General features: G+C 45.4%; 2 protein-coding genes across 2 annotated transcripts in view; one reads left to right on the top strand and one right to left on the bottom strand.

The window, feature by feature from the left end:
- LOC127060951 (5E5 antigen-like) overlaps nucleotides 1–22,756 on the bottom strand; it is an 808,761-nt gene that overhangs the window by 108,306 nt on the left and 677,699 nt on the right. The gene's annotated exons all lie outside the window — the stretch shown is intronic.
- The window catches only part of LOC127060952 (uncharacterized), a 677,448-nt gene that overhangs the window by 1,410 nt on the left and 653,282 nt on the right, over nucleotides 1–22,756 (top strand). The window lies entirely within an intron of this gene.

Raw genomic sequence — 22,756 nt, 5'->3', positions numbered from 1 at the left:
GTTCACTGATGAGAGTAGCTACGTTGCCAATGGAAAGAGACATGCTGGGTATGCAGTGACCACCTGCAGAGAGGTAATAGAATCCGGACCCTTACCAACAGGCACCTCTGCACAGAAGGCCGAGATAATTGCCCTGACCCTTGCCTTAGAAATGGCAAAAGGAAAGAAGATAAACATCTACACAGACTCGAGGTATGCATTCGGAGTCGTGCATGCACATGGAGCCATCTAGAAAGAGAGAGGACTTCTGACCTCACAGGGAAAGAACACCAAACATGCACAAGAGATAATCCAGCTGTTAGAAGCAGTTCAGCTGCCTGAAAAGGTAGCAATTATGCATATCAAGGCACACCAAAGAGTGAGCCCAGAACTGGAAGAAAGAAATGAGCTGGCGGATAGAGAAGCAAAAGAAGCATCAAAAGGTGAGGTAGCTATTGAAGGAGCCCTAATTCCAGATGGACAAATTTCCCTTGAAGGTAAACCAGAATATAATAAGAGAGATAGAAAATTAATTGAAGATCAAAAAGGGACATATAACCAAGAAGGATGGGCTACCATTGAAAAGAAGCTGGTAATCCGTTCCCATTTATTGTAGTCACTAGTAAGGGAAGAGCACCAGAAAGCACACTGAGGAATAGATGCCCTGTACGCCTACTTGATTGAAAGAGTAGTTGCTAAAAATTTATATGCCACTATTACTCAGGTGACCTGACAGTGTGATCTTTGCCTCCAGACTAACCCCGAAAATGCTCCCAAGCCGAAACTCAGTCAGACTGGGAGAAGCCATGGGCCTAGACAGCAGTGGCAAATTGACCTTTCAGAACTCCCAAGGAAAGGGGGGTATCGGTATTTATTGGTATTAACAGATACATTTTCAGGGTGGCCAGAAGCATTCCTCACCAGAACTGTCTAAGCTCGAGAGGTGACCAGAGTGTTATTACAAGAAATAATACCATGCTTCGGAGTTCCAGCCACAATATCCTCAGATAGAGGATCACATTTCATTTCCAAAATAGTGCAAACACGTGGCTGGAGCTCGGAGCAGGGAGCTAGATGGGCCATTATGTAACATACAGCCTGGAGATTATGTATATGTTAAGTCTCTTACAGAGAAAACTTTAGAACCACAATGGGAGGGACCGTTCCAGGTGCTTCTCACCACCTTCACTGCAATCAGGATCGAGGAGCAGAATGCCTACGTCCATCACTCTCGAGTGAAGAAGGCCCAAGAAGCCCCCCCTTTGGAGAGTGACATCAAGAGACAATGAACTGAGACTAAATCTTACATGGGCAAAAATGAGTATATTGCAGTCGGGAGTGGTTCATACTTTCACTTGCAGAATTGTTTTGCATATATTTTTATAACTGATCTTGCTAGTTTGGAATTAGAAAATACTACAATGAGTAGCTATGTTAACATCCCTATCAAATGTACACGGCAAAGCATTGGGAGACACCTATTGTCGTAGGAGTCTGCATTAAGTAAAAGAATTTACTTATTTTCTAGGAAAGGGGGGAATGAGACAGAGTAGAAATTTTCCAGGTTCCAGGGTAGAAATCCATTTTGATTTAGGTTAAATATACATCTTTTAGTTAAGCCTTGGAATCTTAGCTGTTTAATCTGAGCTCAGAAATTGTTTCAGTGAAAGACAGAGATAAGGGGGGAAGAGAGAGGTCAACTTGGCCTAGGAATTCTTTCTGATAACAAAAGAACTAGCGCTAAATGTCACGCGAAGTCTGTAAAATGAATATGTATGAACCTGTTGTAAAGTTATATGCATATGTATTTGGGGAGAAAGATAAAAAGGGACCTGAAGATCCCAGAGGTACGCATGCCTTTTAAGGGGAGTAATCCCCGCATGTGTCCAGCGCTGCAATAAACATACCGGCTTTACAACTTTTACAAAGTTGTGGAGTTTCTGATTTTCTCCAGAAAACACTTGGACCAGAGAAAAGCTGAACAACTCCAGAAGAAGAAGCTATGGTCTTGGGAAAACTTTCTTGACTCAGCTCACAGATGAGAAAACAGCTTAAAAAGCAAGGAAAGGCTGTCTTTTCTCTCTGTGCTGCAAACAACATACTGAGAGAGGAATTTGGGCTAGGAAGTGAAGCTTCTGCACAGACAAAACACGTGCCAAAATAACATTCTACTGCTTTTTCCCCTCTTCACTTTTAAAGGCACAGGACTTACATCTGGACAAAAAAACAGACTATGGGGATGCAGGACCTTACAGTCACCCCAGGGTGATATGTGAGATGGTTTTATTTATCAGTGATATTTATTAATGCAAGATAAAATCTTCTTTAGCTTGCTTGCTGTAAAGGTTCTACTGAACCCGTATAATTTCTTTAATAAAAAAATCAGTTTTGCTTAGTCATTACAACTTTGGACTTCATTTTTGTGGGTGAGTATTGATTTTTTTTTAAATATCATTTAAACAATGCTAGAATTAAAATACTAGGGTGCTAAACCCACATTTGTTGCAGTTCAAGCCACCCATTAAATAATTTTTATTTCAGTTAATAAAATAGCCATGTTTCGATTGCATTTTTTTTTATGAAATGCTACCAAATTCTTAACAGCAATGAAACCTCATGGCAAAGAGTTCCATGGGTGAATGGTGAATTTTCTGCAAAATATATACATATTTTGAGAGTTTTAAATTCAGAAGTTCTAAATGTGTCTCAGATTTTCACTTTCCAAATGAATCAGATATGTTGTTGTTATTATTATTATTATTGTTATTATTATTATTATTATTATTGTTATTGTTATACCAGGAACAAGATTAATGCTGTTCATATAGCTTTATTTTAGATCTTGTTTTTTTATGCATTCTCTGTATGCCAAGAATATGTGGATAAGTTTTAAATAGACTCAGAATCATAGAATATTCTGAGTTGAAAGGGACCCCCAAAGATCATTGAGTCCAACTCCTGGCCCCTCACAGGACACACCCAAGAATTGCACCATGCACCTGAGAGGGTTGTCCAAACTCTTCTTGAACTCTGGCAGCCTTGGGGCCCTGACCGCAGCCCTGGGGAGCCCATTCCAGTGCCCAACCACCTTCTGGGTGAAGAACTGTTTCTTAATATCCAACCTAAACCTCCCCTGTCACAGCTTAATTCCATTCCTTTTGATCCTGTCACTGGTTACCAGAAAGAAGAGATCGGTGCTGCCCCTCTGCTTCCCCTCATCAAGAAGGTGTAGACTGCATTGAGGTCCCCCTCAGTCCCCTCTTCTCCAGGCTGAGCAAGCCAAGAGAGCTCATCCACTCCTAGTATGGCTTTCCCTCTAGGCCCTTCACCATCTTTGTAGCCCTCCCTTGGACATTCTATGACAGCTTTAGATCTTTCTTATATTGTGGTGCCCCAAACTGCACTCAGGACTCAAGGTAAGGCCACCCCAGTGCAGAGCAAAGCGAGACAATCACCTCCCTTGACTGGCTGGTGATGCCATGCCTGATGCCCTCCAGAACACGGCTGGCCCTCCTAGCTGCCAGGGTACTGCTGACTCATCAACTTGCCATCAACCAGGACCCCAGGTCCCTTTCCACGGCACTTCTCTCCAGAGCCCTGTTCCCCAGTCTGTCCATACATCCAGGGTTGCCCTGTCCCAGGTGCAGAATCTGGCACTTGTCTTTGTTAAACTTCATACGGTTGGTGATTGCCCAGCCCTTTAATTCATCCAGGTCTCTCTGTAGGGCCTCTGCTTTTGAAGGAGTCAACAGCTTCTCCCAATTTAGTGTCATCAGCAAACTTAGTATACCTTTAAGTCCTGCATCCAAGGCATTTATGAAGATGAGGAAGAGCACAGGGCCTAAAATAGAGCCCTGCAGAATCCCATTAGTGACCGGTCAGCAACCTGATGTTACCTCGTTCACTACAACTCCTTGTGCCCAACCTGTGAGCCAGTTGCTCACCTATCACATGAGGTGTTTAGCCAGCTGAATGCTGGATATTTTGTCCAGAACAATACTGTGGAAGACTGCATCACAAGTTTTACTGAAATTCAAAAAGATTACATTGTCGGAGTCTCTCTCTCTAGCTGGTCAGAGTGACCCCGAGAAAAGTTCGAAAGTTTCTTTTCCCAGCCTGGTGCTTGAAGAAGGAGTCAGAGCTCTTCATTTCTTGGTCTCAAGGTTGTTTATTGCATCTTATCTATAAAATTCTTTCTCCCTGTCCAGCCAAGATCCGTTCGGCAGGACAGTCAGAGGCACTCTGCCTGCCCCCAGGGCGGTGTTATCTTTATATACTACAAACTACGTGTACAGTATTTACAGTTATTTTCCAATACCTATCATCTATATTAGACAGTGGGTTTCTACTCTAGACCAGTCTAAAAGTGCCAACATCACCAGACAAGATGGAGGTAGAGAAGAAGAAGAAGAAAGGCTAGCCACGCCCAAATCCCTCCATCTTGTCCCCAGAAACCCCTATACCAAAAATCCTAAAACCTACATTTACACCCTGTGAGCACTTCATTCTTACACTATTTACACTATTGTGGCTTTTATCTCTTTCTATAAAGGTGACAATTTGCTCCATGGTTCGTAATCGAACCCACTGGTGTTCTGGGCTGCGTGACAGGGTCTCCGAGCCCCCTGGCAAGGGTCCCAGGAACACCGGACTCCCAGAGGGATGTCCTGAGTCCCAACATTACATCAGGTGTCTTCCTCTGATCAGCTAGGTGGATTACCTTGTCATGGAAAGAAATTAACTTTGACAAGCAGGACTTTCCCCTCATGAAGCTGTGCTGGCTGTGACCAGTGACTGCATTGTTTTTCAGGTGTTTTTCAATAACTCCCAGAATAATCTTCTCCGTAATTTTCCCAGTCACCAAAGTGAGACTGATAGGCCTTTAGTTTACAGGGTTATCCTTCTTGCCCTTCTTGAAAATTAGGATAATTGCCTGCTTCTAAACAACTGGGACCTCTCCAGATTCCCAACACCATTCAAAAAGCATTGAGAGATGCCTCACAATGACATCAGCCAGCTCTTTGAGTATTCTTGGATGAATCCCATCAGGTCCCATAGACTTACAGGGGTCCAGCTGGAGCAGCAGATCCCACACAAGTTCGGGTCAACTGGAAGTTAATAATTCTCACAGTCATGGTCCTCCAGCTCAGTGCTCTGGGAGTCCCAGAGCCCATCATCAATGTTGAAGACCAAAGCAAAGAAAGCATTAAAGATCTCAGCCTTGTCCATGCCCCTGTTTGTGAGGTGACCATCCTCATCTTGTAACAGGCCAATGTTATTTCTTCACTGCCTTTTGTTATTAATGTCTTTTAAAAAACACTTTTTATTTTCCCCCACAGTACTGGCAGCTTCAATTCCAGTTGAGCTTTGGCCGCAATAATTTTCTCCCTCCAGTGACAAGCAGTTTATCTGTATTCTTCCCATGTCACTTGACCTTGCTTTCACTGGGCATACACTTACCTTTTTGCCATAGTGATGTGTCAGGTTTTAACTTTTATATTTTTCAGATTCTGTACTGTTTTAGTGTGTACTTCTGAGCTTCATATTAGAGGGCAGTAAGCTCTCTTCACAGAGTAGGTAGACAAAACAATTCCTTCTCTAGCTGGGGACCAAGGAAAAATGATCCAAATTTCAGGCCCAAGAGCATAAACAATGGTGGACTGAAGAGAGAAAAACAAGAAGAATGGGACTTCATAAGCTAAAGCTGTAACTGGACAATTAACTCCAATATGCTAATGGACCAGAACTTATAAAAGTGTGAGACCCTGTAACCAGTTGTCCATTTCGTGACAATTTTGGGTTCATCTTGGGTGTAGCCCTGGCTGGGGTCTCATGCTTCCCAAGGTGTATCCACTGAGGACTTCTCATAAATACTTACTTTATTCTTTAGCTCCATCTAGTCTTTTTTCTAGGTCAGCCTTCACAAGGCATCTGTAGCTCCAGAAGAAGATCCTTGTTCTTTCAAGCCAGCCGTCTGCCCCGCCTGCTTGACATGTGACATTTAGAAATTGCCTGCTCCTGTGCCCTTAGGAGGTGGTACTTAAAAAGTGATCAGCACTGATGGACCCCAACACCAGCAAAAGCATTTTCCTGGGGAACCTTGTTCACTAGTTCCCTGAGCATCCTGAAGTCAGCTCTCCTCATGTCCAGGGTTGCAGTTTTGCTGGCACTTTTCCTTCTATCAACACAGATTTTAAACTTGATTGCTTCATGGTCACTATGGCCAAGACAGTCACCAATCTCCACTTCACTCACAAGACCCTCTCTGTTGATAAGCAGATCAAGGAGGACACCCTTCTGAGTCAGCTCCCTTAGGACCTGTACCATGAAGTTGTCATCCAGATGTTTTAGGAAACTTCTGGACCTGTTTGTGTCACTGTGTGGTGTTCCCAGTTAACATCCAGCAAGATGAAGTCCCCCACAAGGATAATAGCAGTTGATTTGCAGGTGTCCCTTAGTTCCTTGAAGAATAATTAGGTGGTGTCATTATCTGGGCTAGAAGGTCTATACTAGTCTCCCATGGTTACATGTGCATTATTTGTTTGCCCCTTAATTCTTACCCAGAGGCTCTCAACTGTGCCATTGCCAACTGTGAGCTCCATACATTCTAGCCCCTCCATTACATACACCACCACCCTTCCACCTCACCTGCCCTGCCTATCTCTCCTGAAGAGCCTGTAACCATCCATCATTGCACTCAAGTCACAAGACTCATCCCACCATGTTTCACTTATATCAATGATGTCTCCGGGACTCAGCCAAATCTTTGAGTTCCTCTTGCTTGTTCTTCATGTTTCATGTGTTGATATAGAAAAATTTCAAGAGTGGTTCATTGTAGCTGACACCTCAAGGAACAGATTGAGGGATCTCTCTAGTACTCATTTCCTAAAGTTTTGGCGCACTATCATATCACTCATCACTGGTGAGCTTGGTTTTGTCCCTTTCGTCCTTCCAACCTAATTTAAAGATCTGTCAATGAGCCCCGCTAGCTCCTGTGCTAGAACGCTTTGTCCCCTCTGCTACTTTTTCAGTGCAAAGTGACTCCTGCAATCTGCCATCAGGAATCTGGGATGGTGACTTTTGTTGCCAAAGAAAAAGACCGGTGTTGATGTTCAGGGGTCTCTAGTCTGGAGTGACCAGATGCCCGCTGGAATTCTGCATTGCGGAGGATGCCTCCCAGACCCAAGCAGGCACCATTGCCAACACGGTCTGGTTTGACAGTGACAAGTGCCTCCTGGAATCTGCCATCAGGAACCTGGGCTGGTGAGTTCTGTTTTCCTGGAAAAGGGACAGCGTTGGTTTGCAGGGACCTGTGGCCAGGCACGGCCATGTGCTTTTTAAATTCTGCGTTGTGCAGGATGCTTTTTTGTGGATGTGAACAAAACTCTAAAACTTTGTAAAAGAAGTAGAGCTGGTATGTTTATTACAGCGCTGGACACACGCAGAGATTACTCTCCTTAAAAGGCATGTGTACTTCTGGGAACTTCAGGTCTCTTTTTATCTCCCTCTCAAATACATATGCATACAATTTCACAAAAGGTTCTTACATATTCATTTTTACAAATTTTGTGTGACATTTGGCGCTAGTTCTTCTTTATCAGAAAGAATTCTTAGGTCAGGTTGACCTGCCCTCTCAGCAGTCTCTATTTCTCTCGCTATCTCCCTCTGTCTCCCACCTCTTACCTCTGTCCTTCGCTGAAGCAGTTTCTCTGAGCCTAGGCTTTTTGCGAGAACAGGCAGTCAGACTGAATAGCTATGTTTTCAAACTACAGACTTAACTTAAAGATGTACATTTCACTTAATTCAAAATGGATTTCTATTCTGGAGAATTTCTACTCTGTCTCAATGCCTCCCAGACCCAAGCTGGAACAAGTGCCAAATCAGGCTGGTTTGACAGTGCCAATTGGCTCCTGCAATCTGTCATCAGGAACCCGGACGGGTGAGTTTTGTTTCCCAGGGAAAAAGACCTCTGTTGTTGTGGAATACAAAGCTGTGTTTCGTGTCAGGTACATACAGGCAACATGTGTAATTGTGATTATAATATGTGTGTAAACCGACCATGGGACTGTTATGAAGTCGAATTCTAATAATAACTGAGAAACATAAAACATGGAAGAAGGCCTTTGAACCTATCCTTGGTTTGCAATTAACCTTTATAAGCCTTAAGTTGATTTAGAAGCATTTGAATTAAAGCTTTAAGGATGTTGCTTTTTTTCAGGAACTTTCCTCTTGTAGTTAAGACTTAAAGAGTTTTGCAACAATAATCTTTTGAAGTATAATTTTAGAATATTGCTTGTAGTAAGGATCTTTTGAAACTATAGCTTTAGAATATATAAAAAGGAAACATGCAGCTTGAGAAAGGAAGATGGACATCAACTCAAGGATTAATAGCCTCAACCAAGGGAAGCTGGACATCACTGTTATGAGATTTATGGTCCTTGCAATCAAAAGGTGGACCCACATCTGGAAGCTGGACTTCACCAGATGAAATACTCCTTCCTTCTTTCAGAAACCAGACCACCACCTGGGATACATTCTGAGAAAAATTAAACCACAATAGTGTATAGAATTGTGACTTAAAAATTGGGAATAGTGTCACGATCTGTCCTTGCAGATGGGTTTTGTGATGGTTCGTGGATTGATCTCAGGGTGCAAAAAACCGACACGGTACAAGGGGTTTGCAGTGATAATCAACACAAATGCACTTTATTGAAATAACCACAGCAGAAATGTGTTGGGGAGGAATTGGAGAAAAAGGGAAAAAATAAGGAAAAAAAGGGAGGAAAAAGAAAAGGGTATATAGCTACCAAACGTGGAAATGGCAAAGGTCCTTCGGTGTCCAGCCGATGAGGTTCACTAAGTCAGGTCCGGGGAGATCTCAGAGATGCAGTCCATCTGGACCCCAATTATACACTTTTTTGATGGGGGGAAGGGGGATTATTTTGAAACTGAATCTATTGTATCCTCTGGTAAAAAGAATGGTATTTGGAAAAAGGGTACACACAGTCCGTATCTCAGTGGCCATTGTTTTCGTGGTCCAATGCCTGCACCTGCAACATCCATCTTGCTTTGGTCAGCTCACCTCCCCCTGCACACCTCCCCGGGCTGGGGCCTTCAGTCCCAGTCCTTGGGGAGTGCGAGGGAGGCCTTTTCACATGAGGATTTCATGTCTCAGCTTTTCTCTGGTGAGATGGCTTCCTACATCTCAGTTTGTCTGTCACAGTGGCTGTAGATGAACGAGAGGGGTCTTCTTTGAGGGACTACCCCCCCAAAACTCAGGAGAAGTCCAGCCAGGCCAAGAATTGGGGCAGGAAAACCCAGCGCTATTGTTGCGAAAAGGTCAGAATGTCCTTTTTTCTTCTCCTGGAGCACAGTGTAGCATGCAGCAAAATACACACACCTGTGGCAACAGTAGCTTAGCAATGCTTTCAGGTCTCCGAGCCCTTGGCTGGCATGGAACTTTTCCACTGCAGGGCCAGAAATCTCGAGACGGGGGGGTCTTCTCAGTGGTCTCTCAATGGCAGTCGTGAGGCAGATGAGGGATATTTCAGACAGACTCTCACAAACAAAAGCTGCTGATGAGTAAAAATTGGGAATAGAAATTGCTGAGAAAGCTTATGAGTTCCCCTATAAATAATTGTTAGCCCCAACCATCAGTGTGCAATTGGAGGGAAAACTCCCCCACCTGTACCCAGTACTGTATTGCTCATACTTTACCATATTAATTAAAATATTGATTGTTGCGTGAATATAGGCCTAGTCAAGCTTCTTATTTATAACATTGTTGTTCAAGGGCCTGTGGCCCAGAGTGGCCTGCTGCTTGTGTAAATTCCACATTGCGCAGGATGCCTCCCAGACCCAAGCTGGCACCAGCGCCTACTAGGACTGCTGTGGCAGTGCCAAGTGCATCCACCAATCTGCCATCAGGAACCTGGGCTGGTGAGTTTTGTTTCTCAGGAAAGGAAGCCGGCCTTGATGTTCAGGGGCCTGTGGTCCGGAGTGGCCAGTGGCCTCATGAAATTCGGCATTGCGCAGGATGCCTCCACGACCCAAGCTGGCACCATTTAAAACCTGGGCTGGTTTGACTGTGCCAAGCGCCTCCTGCACTCTGACATCTTGAACCTGGACTGGTAAGTTTTGTTTCCCAGGAAAAAGAGTCGTTGTTGGTGTTCGCGGGCCTGTGGCCCTGAGTGGCCAGCTGCCTGCTGAAATTCTGCATTGCGCAGGATGCCTTTTAGACCCAAGCTGGCACCAGTGCCAACTCGGGCTGGTTTGACAATGACAACGCCTCCTGCACTCTGACATCAGGAACCTGGGCTGGTGAGTTATGTTTTCCAGGGAAAAGGACCTAATTTGATGTTCAGGGGCCTGGGGCCCAGAGTGGCCGGCTGCATGCGTAAATTCCATGTTGCGCAGAATGCCTCCCAGAACCAAGCTGGCACCAGTGCCTACATAGACTGCTTTGATTGTGCCAAGTGCGTCTTGATATCTGTCATCGGAAACCTGGGCTGGTGAGTTTTGTTTCCCAGGAAAAAGAACCATCTTTGGTGTTCAGGGGCCTGTGGCCCCGAGGTAGCCGGCTTCCAGCTGAAATTCTACATCGCACAGGATGCCTCCCAGACCCAAGCTGGAACCAGTTCCAACTCGGGCTGCTTTGACAGCGCCACGTGCCTCTTGCAATCCAGGAGAAATGGCTTGTGTTTGTGTTTGGGGGCCAGTGGCCCTGAGTGGCCGGCTGGCTTTTAAAATTCCACATTGCACATGATTCCTCCAAGACCCAAGCTGGAACCAGTGCCAACTCAGGCTGGTTTGACAGTGCCAAGTGGCTCCTGTAATTTGCCATCATGAACCCGGGTGGGTGAGTTTTATTTCCCAGGAAAATTGGCCGGCGTTGGTGTTTGGGGCCTGTGGCCCGGAGTGGCCAGCTGCCTGCTGAAATTCCGCATTGCACCGGATGTCTCCCAGACCACAGCTGGCACCACAGCCACCTCAGGCTCGTTTGACAGCGCCATGAGTGTCCTGCAAAGTATTTTCAGGAACCTGTACTGGTGAGATTTTTTTCCCAGGGAAATTGGCTTGCTCTCTTGCTAAGGGACTTGAGGACCCGAGTGTCTGACTGCCTGGTGAAATTCCGCATATCACAGGATGCCTCTCAGACCCAAGGTGGCGCCACTGAAATCTCGGGCTGCTTTGACACTGCCAAGTGCCTCCGGCAATCTTCCACCGGATACCTGTGCTTGTGAGTTTTTTTTCCCTGGGAAAAAGGTCTGCTCTGGTGTTAAGGGGCCTGTGGCCCAGGGTGGCCATGTGCCTGTTGAAATTCCGCAATACGCAGAATGCCTCCTAGCGCTAAGCTGGCACCAGTACAAGTTCAGGCTGGTTTGACAGTGCAAAGTGCATCCTGCAATCTGCCATCAGGAACCCAGGTTGGTTAGTTTTTTCCCAGGAAATAGGGCTGTCGTTGGTATTCAGGGGCCTGTGACCTGGAGAGGCCAGCTGCCTGCTGAAATTCCACATTGCTCAGGATGCCTCCCAGACCCAAGGTGGAACCACTTGAAACTCGGGCTGGTTTGGCAGTGCAAAGTGGCTCCTGCCACCTGCCATCACGAACCCATCCTGGTGAGTTATGTTACTCAGGGAAAAGGGCCGGGGTTTATATTCAGGGGCCTGTGGTCCGTAGTGGCCGGCTGGCTCCTAGAATTCCACATTGCACAATATGCCTCCCAGACCAAAGCTGGCAGCACAGGCAACTTGGAGTGGTTTAACAGTGCCATGTGGCTCCTGCAATCTGCCATCAGGAACCTGGTAAAGTGATTTTTCTTTCCCAAGGAAAAGGGCCTGGGTTTGTGTTCGGAGGCCTGTGGCCCGGAGTGTCCAGCTGGCTCCTAAAATTCCCCATTGTGTAGGATGCCTCCCACACCTAAGCTGGCACCAGTGCCAACTCGGGCTGGTTTGACTGCTCCAAGTGGCTCTTGCAATCTGCCATCAGGAACCCGAGAAGGTGAGTTTTGTTTCCCCGGGAAAAGGGCTGAAGATAATATTCCAGAGTCTGTGGCCCGGAGTAGCCGGCTGGCTCCTAAAATTCTGCATTGAGCAGAATGCCTTCCATACCCAAGCTGGCACCATGTGCAACTTGGGCTGGTTTGACAGGGCCAAATGGCTCCTGCAATCTGCCCTCCAAAACCCAGGCAGGTGACTTTTGATTCCCAAGGAAAAGGGCTGACGTTCATGTTCGGGGGCCTGTGGCACGTAGTGGTCGGCCAAGTCCTAGAATTCCACATTGCGCAGGATGCCACACAGACCAAAGGTAATGCCAGTGCCAACTTGGGATGGTTTGACAGTGCCAAGTGGCTTCTGAAATCTGCCATCAGAACCCAGGTGAGTGAATTTTTTTACCCCAGGAAAAGGGCTGGTGTTTGTGTTCGGGGGCCTGTGGCCCTGAGTGACCAGCCGAGTCCAGGAATTCCCCATTGCGCAGGATGCCTCTCAGACCCAAGCAGGCACCAGGGCACACTCAGGCTCCTGTGACAGTGCCAAGTGGCTCCTGAAATCTGCCATAAGAACCCAGGTGGGTGAGTTTTGTTTCCCTAGGAAAACGGCTGGCGTTTGTGTTCGGGGGCCTGTGGCCCTGAGTGACCAGCCGAGTCCAGGAATTCCCCATTGCGCAGGATGCCCCCAGGACCAAAGGTGGCACAAGGGCCAACTCGGGCTCGTCTGACAGTGTCAAGCGGCTCCTGCAATCTGACATCAGGAAGCCGGGCGGGTGAGTTTTGGTTCAGTGGGATAACGGTTGGCGTATGTGTTCGGGGCCTGTGGCCCAGAGTGGTTGGCTGACTCCCTAAATTGAGCATTGTGCAGGATACCTCCCAGACCCAAGCTGGCACCGCTTTAACTATAGCTGGTCTGACAGTGCTAGGTGGCTCCTGCAATCTGCCATCAGGAAGGCAGGCAGATGAGTTTTCTTTCCCAAGGAAAAGGGCTGGAGTTTTTGTTCGGGGGCCGCTGGCATGGAATGGTCAGCAGGCTCCTAAAATTCTTCATTGCGCCGGATGCCACACAGACCCAAGCTGGCTCCAGTGCCACCTCGGCCTGGTTTGACAGTGCCAAGTGGCTCCTGAAATCTGCCATCAGAACCCGGGTGGGTGAGTTTTGTTTCCCCAGGAAAACAGCCGGCGTTGGTGTTCGGGGGCTGTGGCCCAGAGTGGTCGGCCGAGTCCGAGAATTCCCCATTGTGCAGGATGCCTCCCAGACCCAAGCTGGCACCAGTGCTAATTTGGGCTGGTTTGACAGTGCCATGTCCCTCCTGCAATCTGCCATCAGCAACCCGGGTGGGTGAGGTTTTTTTCCCAGGGAAAAGGGCTGGAGTTTGTGTTCAGGGGCCTGTGGCCCACAGTGGCCAGGTGGTGCCTTAAATTCCGCATTGTGCAGGATGCGTCCATGACCCAAGCTGGCACCACTTGCAACTCCGGCTCATTTGGCAGTGCCAAGTGGCTCCTGCAGTCTGCCATCAGTAACCTGGGCGAGTGAGTTTTGTTTGCCAGGGAAAAGGGCTGGCACTGGTTTTTGGGAATCTGTAGCCAGGAGTGGCCAGCTGGCTTCTACAATTCCGCATTGTGTGGGATGCCTCCAAGACCCAAGCTGGCACCACTTGCAACTCAGGCTGGTTTGACAGTGCCAAGTGGCTCGTCTTGCATGACGAATCCCACTTCTGGAGGGGGCTCTGTAAAGTGTTGGAAAGACATTCTATGCTGTCCTTGTGAGCTAGCAAGAGCTGCCTGAATATAAGGAGAAGCCCCATATCTCTCCTGAAGGAAGACACCACCGTTGTTACCATGGAGACAGGATGAAGGAGACAAAGTTAAAGAGATACAGACTGGATGGCTCACGGTGTGACGTGACTCCCTGATCGCCTACTGGTAACTTTGTTTCTCTCTTATGACCAAAGGCCACTGAATGTGTATGTTGGATGGGTGTGCCTTGAAAAAGTATAAAAGCAATGTTGCTGTAATAAATCTCTCTCTTGCACCTTTTGATGGTGTCCTGTGTTTTTTTACTGTGTCGTGCTCTAAAACGACATCTGGTGACCCTGACGTGATTACAACAGGACTGTAAAAAGAGGGGAGAAAAAAAAGTTGAAGGGTACACTAAAAATGAGTGGAGGCAGCAGGGACGCTGCAAAAGTTCGGACCTATATCAGACGTCTGATTTGAGGTACGCGATTGGGAAAAATAATGGGAAATAATTTTTCAAAGGAGGAAATGACTGTTTTGTCCAAGTGGAAAGCATTACTGGAAAAAAAAATGTTCAAACTTCTGATTATGATCTTCGTAGTTTACTGATATGGTGCAAATCACAGGACTTTGAAGCTGATGCCGACACTTCTTTCAGTGTCCGGGCATGGAAAAAAGTTTGGAAGAGACTATGGAAAGTGATATCTAAGGGGGATAAGACGGTTGTTGGTTTGGCTACTACCTGGAGATTGTTGTATGAGGCACTGATGGAATGGAAAGTAGAACAAGATAGAGGGGAGGAATTGGAGGAGTAGGAATTAGAGCAAGAAACTGGAGTAGGGAAACAGGAGGAAGATGAGGCTGAGCCTGTCAATGTATCTACCCCTGAGTAGGCTGCTACAGCTTCCTTGGAGGTCCCCCCAGGGTTTGCTATCGTGAGAATTAAACGGCAGGCTAAGACTGTTCCTCGGTATTTATCTCCAAAAGACTATGTTAAACCTGTGCATACTTCGCCTGCTCAGCAGTTAGCTGAACTGAGTGCTAAACCAAAGTATCTTATGCCTGCACAGCAATTAGCAAAAATTAAGTCACAGAAGAAGCGAAGTGAAAAACAAGCTGGGTCGTCTGCCCTTCTGTCTCTTCCTGGGCTGTTTGCTCCCCCCCCTTGAGCCATCCACCCCTTCTCTGCCCCGCTTTGAGCCGTCTGCCTCCACTCCACCCCCCGTTGAGCCGTCTGCCCCCCACCCCCCGAACTAGTCGAACAAATGCTATCTTTAACAGTGTGTCCTTCCCTGTCTAGTGATAGTTCTGAAGATGAATTGCCGGTTATAAGTACATCTAAAAAGATGCAGGAATCTGTTTCTGTTAGACCTCGTAGCAGATCCAGGCCTCCTGTTTCTTGGACTCTGCCTCCCTGCCAGGTGGCTGTGACTCCTCGACACCCTTTTCAATTTTGGGAGCATGTGAGAATGAAAGCAGCTGAAGTAGGAGATTGGAATTTGTAAGAGAAAATAAGTCCACCTAAAAGGATGGAGGTGGCTGCTGCTGCTGCTTCTCGTGGGCCTGTGGCTTTTCCTGTTTTCAAAGCTGCTCCTAATTCAGGACAAGAAGATAGCCATCAGGTTTTTTGCATGGAGGGTTGTACAGGACCTTCAGTCAGAAGTAGATCAGTATGGTGTTAATTCCTGACAGGTGATGCAAGTGATTCGTGTTTTAAATGCTGATGTACTTGCACCTTATGATATTGTTCACCTTGCTACAATTCTTTTTCAACCAGTGCAGTATGGTGTGTTTCAAGCTACCTGGAAACAAATGGTTGAAAGGGTAGCTTTGGACAATATGCAGTTATCTCAGCAGGATCCACATCATGCTCTGGGAGTTGATGCCTTGCTGGGCAATGGACCATTCTCTAACCCGGATTTGCAGGCCAGATGGGACCCCCTGGTTCTTGCACAGGCCCAGCAGCTGGGTATGAGTGCCTTGCCTAAAACAATGGAGATGGCAGCTCCTAAACCAAGGTATATTACCATTCAGCAAGGGGTGAAGGAACCTTTTCTGCAGTTTGTGCAGAGGGTTGCTGCTGCCCTTGAGAAGCAAGTAAAAGATAATAAATTGAGGCAAATTTTATGCAGACAGCTAGCATGAGAAAATGCAAATGATGATTGTAGGAGAATTATTAATTCTTTACCGGGACATACCTCGCTGTCTGATCTTGTAGTTGCTTGCTCAAAGGTTGGTTCGGTTGAACATAAAGTGGCTGCTTTGGCAAGAGTCATGAAGTCTTCACCCAGATGTTCTGCTTGTGAAGGATCAGGGCATGTGAAGACCCAATGCCCTCAAACTGCTGGATGATGTGCACACTCTAGGGTAATTTGGACCAGTAAAGTGCCTTGTTATCATTGTGGTAACTTTGGCCATCTGGCTAAATTCTGTAAGTTAAGATCTTTTTCAGGTGGTCAGTAAGCGCAGGGAAACTGGAGGAGGATTGCAAAGGGGCACATGGAGACACAAATACCCTGACTACAATCACAAGCCCTGCCAGCGCTGCAAAGCTCTCCATTTGTGACCGATACACAGGGGCCACAAGAGGCTCGGCAGGGACTGATATACTGGTAGCTGACACAGTGACTATTTTGACAAGAGGTATATGTAAAGTGCCTCTTGATGCTTATGGTCCTATAGGCCAATGTTTGAGTGCCTTTTTGATGGGAAGATCTAGTAGCACTATTCAAGGTATTAATGTCCATTTGGGTCTTATTGAGTCTGATTATGTGGGACAAATTCAGGCTATGGTGTCTGTTAGTGAACCTCCTGTTGTGATTCAAAAAGGTACTTGTATTGCTCAACTTGTTCCTTTTATGAGTTGTGTTCTAACTGTAGTGGACCAGAGTTGTGGGACTGGAGGTTTGGGATCTACAGGACCACCTCAGGTTCTCTGGACTCAGAAGGTGACAGATGAGCTTCCGGTAATACAATGTTTGGTCACTGCTAAGGGATGTCAACCAGAAACTACAACAATATCAGGTTTACTTGACACAGGATCAGATGTAACTATAATTTCACAGTTTGTTTGGCCTCCAACATGGCCCCTCACTCAATCAACCTTTGGAGTTGTTGGGTTAGGTGGGTCAACTGCTGGTGCTTTATCTGCTATCGCGATCACTGTAACACATCCGGAAGGCCAACAAGCTAACATTAGACCGTATGTTACTAATGCTCAGCCTAATTTATGGGGACGTGATTGCTTAACCCAATGGGGTGTTAAAATTACCACAGATTTTTAGTGGGGGCCACTGGGATGCAGGGCTTTAAACGTCCGGTTGTGTCTTTGACATGGCTGACAAATGAGCCTGTCTGGATTGATCAGTGGCCCCTGCCTACCGAAAAGCTTCTTGCCCTGCGAGGCTTAGTGGAAGAACTATTACTAGCTGGACATATTGAAAACTCATTTAGCCCGTGGAATACTCCTGTGTTTGTAATAAAAAAGAAATCTGGTAAATGGAGACTTTTGCACTATTTGCAGAGGATAAATGCTGTGATGGCCGCAATGGGTGCTTTACAATCAGGTCTCCCAACACCTACAATAATTCCACAAGGATGGGAAATAATCAACATTGATTTGAAAGATTGCTTTTTTACAATTCCATTGGCTGATCAGGATAAGGAAAAATTTGCCTTTACTGTGCCTTCTGTAAATCATGAGGAACCGGCCCAAAGATATCAGTGGACAAATTTGCCTCAAGGAATGATAAATTCTCCAAGTATTTGTCAATGGTTTGTGGCAAAGGCTTTATCTAAGGTCCAAGAGCAATTTCGCAATTGTTACTGCTATCATTATATGGATGATATCTTGTTGGCATCCGAAAATAAACAATTGTTGGCCGTCAAACAATGCGCTGTGAAAAATTTAGAAGCCTTTGGTTTGGTTATCGCCCCAGAGAAAGTTCAAAGACATTCCTTGGAAATATTTGGGGTTGATAATCACCAATACACAAATTAAGCCTCAACCTGTAAAATTGGACATTGATATTAAAATCGCTGCGGAACATACAGAAATTGGTTGGTGCAATAGGTTGGCTTAGGCCATACTTGGGGATAACCAGTCATCAACTGCAACCTTTGTATGACTTACTATCGGGGACAACTTCCTCTACCGATGAGAGACATCTGACTGCTGCAGCAAAAAAGGCTGTGGAAGATATTGAATTTGCCTTAACATCTAAATTTGTTACTAGGATAGATGGTTCTGCTGGTGTGCAATTATTAGTTTTGAGAGATGATGAAATACCATGCAGATTGTTGTGTCAATGGTGTGATAAATGGGAAGATAAATTGCATATTTTGGAGCACATATTTTTGTCTTTCAGGTCCCGAAAAATAACTCCAGGTCTGTACGAGCTTTTTGCAGACATCATTTCGAAGGTCGCAGACGCTGCCATGAAATCTGAGGCTGTGATCCTGTAACTATTGTCATACCATTACAACAATGGTATTTTGAGTGGTGTTTTCGAAATAATCATGAGCTGCAATCTGCTTTATCTTCTTTTACAGGTCAAACAGCATGTAATTTACCTTCTCATCCTATTTTGAATTTTACTAAGAAGATTCCTTTTCAGGGGAAACAACTTTGCTCTTCTGTGCCAGTGGAAGGTGCAACAGTTTTTACAGATGGATCTGGAAGAACTGGAAAAGCTGCTGTAGCCTGGAAGAAAGATGACCACTGGGAATATGAAGTAACGGTTCAACAAGGGTCTCCTCAGTTAATTGAACTTTGTGCTGTACTTTTGGCATTTACTTTATTTCCTAGTTCCATAAATATAGTTACTGACTGTTTATGTTGCTAATTTAGTGAAGCAGTTGGATCAAGCTGTGTTGTATAATGTAAAGGAGAAACCATTGTTTGTTATGTTGTTGAAACTGTGGACCGTTATTCGTAATCGAAAGCATTCTTATTTTATTATGCATATTCATAGCGATACATCACTACCTGGATTCTTTGTTGAAGGTAACGCCTATGTGGATTCCCTTGTGGCTGCCTCAGCAGTAAAAGCAGTGCCTAATGTGTTACAGCAAGCTGTTCTATCTGACCAATATTTTCATCAGGGTGCTCAGGCACTACGGCAGCAATTTAAATTATCACACAGTGAAGCAAAGTCAATTATTTCTTCTTGCCCTGATTGTCATATATCTCATGTTTCACAATATTACGGTACTAATCCTAGAGGCTTACTCCCTTTGCAAGAATGGCAAACAGATCTTACAAAAATATCTGAATTTGGCCGTCTAAAGTATGTTCACGTCACAATTGACACTTTTTCTCATGCCATGGTTGCTTCAGCATTGGCAGGTGAAACAGCTTGGGATTTTACTTGTCATTTTTGCCCTGCCTTTTCCATCTTAGGCATTCCAACACATGTCAAGACAGATAATGGCCTGGCATATGTTTTAAAGAAATTACAAGCGTTTTTTCGTGCCTGGGGTGTTGGTCATTCTACTGGTATCCCTCATGCTTCGACAGGCCAAGCAATTATTGAATGTGTTCATGGTGTGTTGAAGCGCCAGGTACAAAAACAAAAAGAGGGAATGCAGAAGGAGTCGCCTCAAGTGAGATAAGACAAAGCCATTTATGTCTTAAACTTTTTGTGTCCTTTACCTGACTTACAAGTGTCTCCTATATTCTACCATTTTTCATCTTTGAATTCAAAACAGCCAAACTTTAAGAAAGGTATTAAGGTATGGGTAAAAGATTTAATCATGGGAAAATGGACTGGCCCAGTAGAATTAGTAACATGGGGAAGAGGATATGCATGTGTTTTAACAGAAAATGGCCCTTGATGGGTCTCTGCCTGTTGTGTCAAACCTTATTTGGAGCACACAGAAAAGGACAGGATGAGTGGTTCTACAGTGAGAGCCAAATGAATAGGTAATTGCATTGGTTATTCGGTAGATGGAAGCATGGACCCTCAAGGAATGTGTGGTAAAGATGGTAATTCAAGACAGAGTAAAGGGAGTTATAGGCTTACGCTGAAAATCCAAAATTTAAGTTAGTGGATGTTACTTTTGCTTCTTTCCCTTGAATTCTCTTATAGAGAGGTTGGTAGTACTGAGAAGTGTGTCTTGTACCATTTCCTTTTGCAGGGCACCGACGGTCCCAAAATACGGGAATTTGATTTACCTAAGGGAGGAGTGTTGCCTTTGCATAGGGGTTGAATTAGTAGCTGAAGTTCACATTTTGAACAACTAGGTTGGTTGCCCGTTATGATAGCAGCAACCAGTTTCAAGGTTAAGTGGATCCTACTTAGTTCTGAGTGGTGACTAGGCAGATGACATGGTCTCTGACTCTGTGTGAGAGAAAGTTATTTGATTAGAGGTGAAGGTGTCATTCTGCTAAAAATGTGTCATCTGGAAATTGCGAGGTCTGTAACAGTATTTGAAGATTCGTCTTTATGTGCTTTGCTTGTGTATGAACCTTAAGATTGTGAGGGTGTGTGTTGTGGAGTTGGTAGAAGTTGGTTATCTGTAAGTGAATGAAGAATGGGTCCTCCATCTGCTTGGATTTTTGCAAGGGCCCTGCAGAAGTCCTTAGCAGTTGTTTTTGCGTGTCAAATACAAAAAGAGGAAATTGTAGGAAAGACATTGTCTGCTGTCCTTGTGAGCTAGCAAGGGCCTCCTGAAGATAAGGAGAAGCCCCATTTCTCTCCTGAAGGAAAACACCATGGTTGTTACCATGGAGACAGGATGAAGGAGACAAAGTTAAGCGATATGGACTCTGGCTGGCTCTCGGAGTGACGTGGCTCCCTGATCACCTACTGGGAACTTTGTTTCTGTCTTATGACCAATGGGCACTTAATGTGTATGTTGGATAGGTGTGTCTTGAAAAAGTATAAAATCAACATTGCTGTAATAAATCTCTCTCTTGCACCTTTTGATGGGGTCGAGTATTTTTGTACTGTGTCGTGCTCTAAAACGACAGTAAAGATGTTTTGCTTTGGGTATAGAAAGCATTATAATCATGCAAGAAAAATCAATGTTCTGGCTTGTGTTTGGGGTATCTGGCAATCCGCTTCTGTAGGAGTTTATGGGGGCAGATGTATTTGCTTAAGCTACTACCTTTCTCTGAAGCCAGTTGTTTCAACTGTTTACTCTTCCTCCAGTACCGTACGTTCCATGATCTTTCAACCCAAGCCAGGATGCTTTTTCCAGTCGTGCCTAAGGAGCAAATTATCAGGTTGTCTAAAGCAGAAGACTCTGGTAAATCTGTAAGTATTGTGGGAGCTTTCTGTATGCTAAACTGTACCTGTAGATAGTTCCTCATTTACTAGGATCTTTCCCTTTCCCCCTTGATAGGGCACAGGAGGCTACTCTGGGTTTTCTGGCACTATCATCTTTTGCATCTAGCTTGTAATGGAGTTGAGCTTTTTGACTAAAAGCAGTGCTATTGAGAGGAATAGCAGATTTGTCTTTACAAACAAGCTGTGGGTCTGCTGGTAGATAAAACTAGCTCTAGAAGATAAAAGAAACAATGGGAAGGATTCCACTGACTGATGAATGGAAAAAGATATTTGCTTTTACAAATAAACTTCAGGTTTGCTGATAAAAGAAATTAGACACTGAGAGATGAAAGAAGCAATAGGGAAGGAAAACCCCTAAATTCTGTAAGAATTGAAAATTAAAGGGGAGGGTTATACATTAGAGGGAAATCTTTAGTATCAGGCATACCGGGGAGTCTGTATTATAGAATAAAAATCCCAATATTGCCAAGTAGAGTGTGCCTGGGCTTGTCCGGCCTTAGTGCACTGAGCTAGAGGTGGCTGCTGGGGATATTCCACCTCAGAGACACCTTTGGTTCGCTGGAAGTTGCAGTTAGGCACTCGGAATGAGTCCAAGCAAAGTAGCAACTCAGTTTACCTCTAGTGGAAAAAGTTCAGGCGATGGTGAAGAGAAAAAGAGCGGGTTCTGCCGGAGGGTTAAATCCAGAGTTTATTCCAGGGTGACACAGTTCTGAATCTCGGTAACAACTCCAACAGACCCCGACCGCATGGTTCCAGCGCCTTTTAAACTCACAGGGAGGGGCGAGGGAGAGGATAGGTGAGCCACCAACCAGGTGGGAGGGGGAGGGTCTCAGGGGACAATAACACCTGGACAGGCCAATGACCCCAGGTCTGAGAAGCATCTTTTGAACTTCTGCCAATCACACGATGCCCTTGCTGGAATGTGGAACTTGACAGACAGCAATTAGGAAGAGGGCAGGGGGAAGGGAAGAAGGAAGTAGTCACAGCCAAGGGACAGGATATAACTTCACACTACAACACCGTACCTCTCAAGTACCTCAGCCAATGGGGAAAGAGAGAAGGGAAATGCGGCTGGGAAATTAGGATAAAAAGGAGGCTGCATCCTCCAAAAATTTGAGAGATCCCAGGGGAATGCCCCATGGCCTCTCCCCTTATTTGAATAAAGCCAGAAAGGACTTCTCTGTTCCTTTTTGGACATAAACCTCTGATGTTTGTGGATTAATTTTCTTAACACTATCAAGCAGTGCTGGTCCCTGGGTATGTACTTCTGGTGCAAAATGCAGTGTTGTTTTGGAGCGCAGTCTGGTTCTTATTGTCATAGTTTAGAGCAAGACTAGTAGTTCTCTTAACACAGGGAAGAGGGCTTGGGGTTTTTGGCAGGTCAGATGGGCATTAATTTGAAGCGCTGTGATTGAACTGCTGGGAATTGGCTAGCTGCTTTCTCTGGGCGGTTTTCTGGTCTTGTTCCTTCCCTCCTTCCCTTCCTGCCCTCTCCCCTCTTTATGTATTCCTTTTTTCTTTTTATTTTATTTATTTATGGGTGTGTACTTCCTTCTCCAGATTCTTGGCATGTAATGATCTTTGGTGAGATGTGTGTTGCTCACCTGGGCCTGACCAATGGATTCCGTATGGTTGTGGATGAAGGGCCCAAGGGTGGGCAGTCTGTCTATCATATACATCCATCTATTCTAGGTGGCCATCAGTTGCGCTGGACACCAGCTAAGATTTTGGCACCACAAGATTTGCTGCACGTGT

This window comes from Serinus canaria, chromosome W (genome assembly GCF_022539315.1).
Source record: "Serinus canaria isolate serCan28SL12 chromosome W, serCan2020, whole genome shotgun sequence".
Classification (NCBI taxonomy): Eukaryota; Metazoa; Chordata; class Aves; order Passeriformes; family Fringillidae; genus Serinus; species Serinus canaria.
This window is presented reverse-complemented; position numbering and strand designations above follow the sequence as displayed.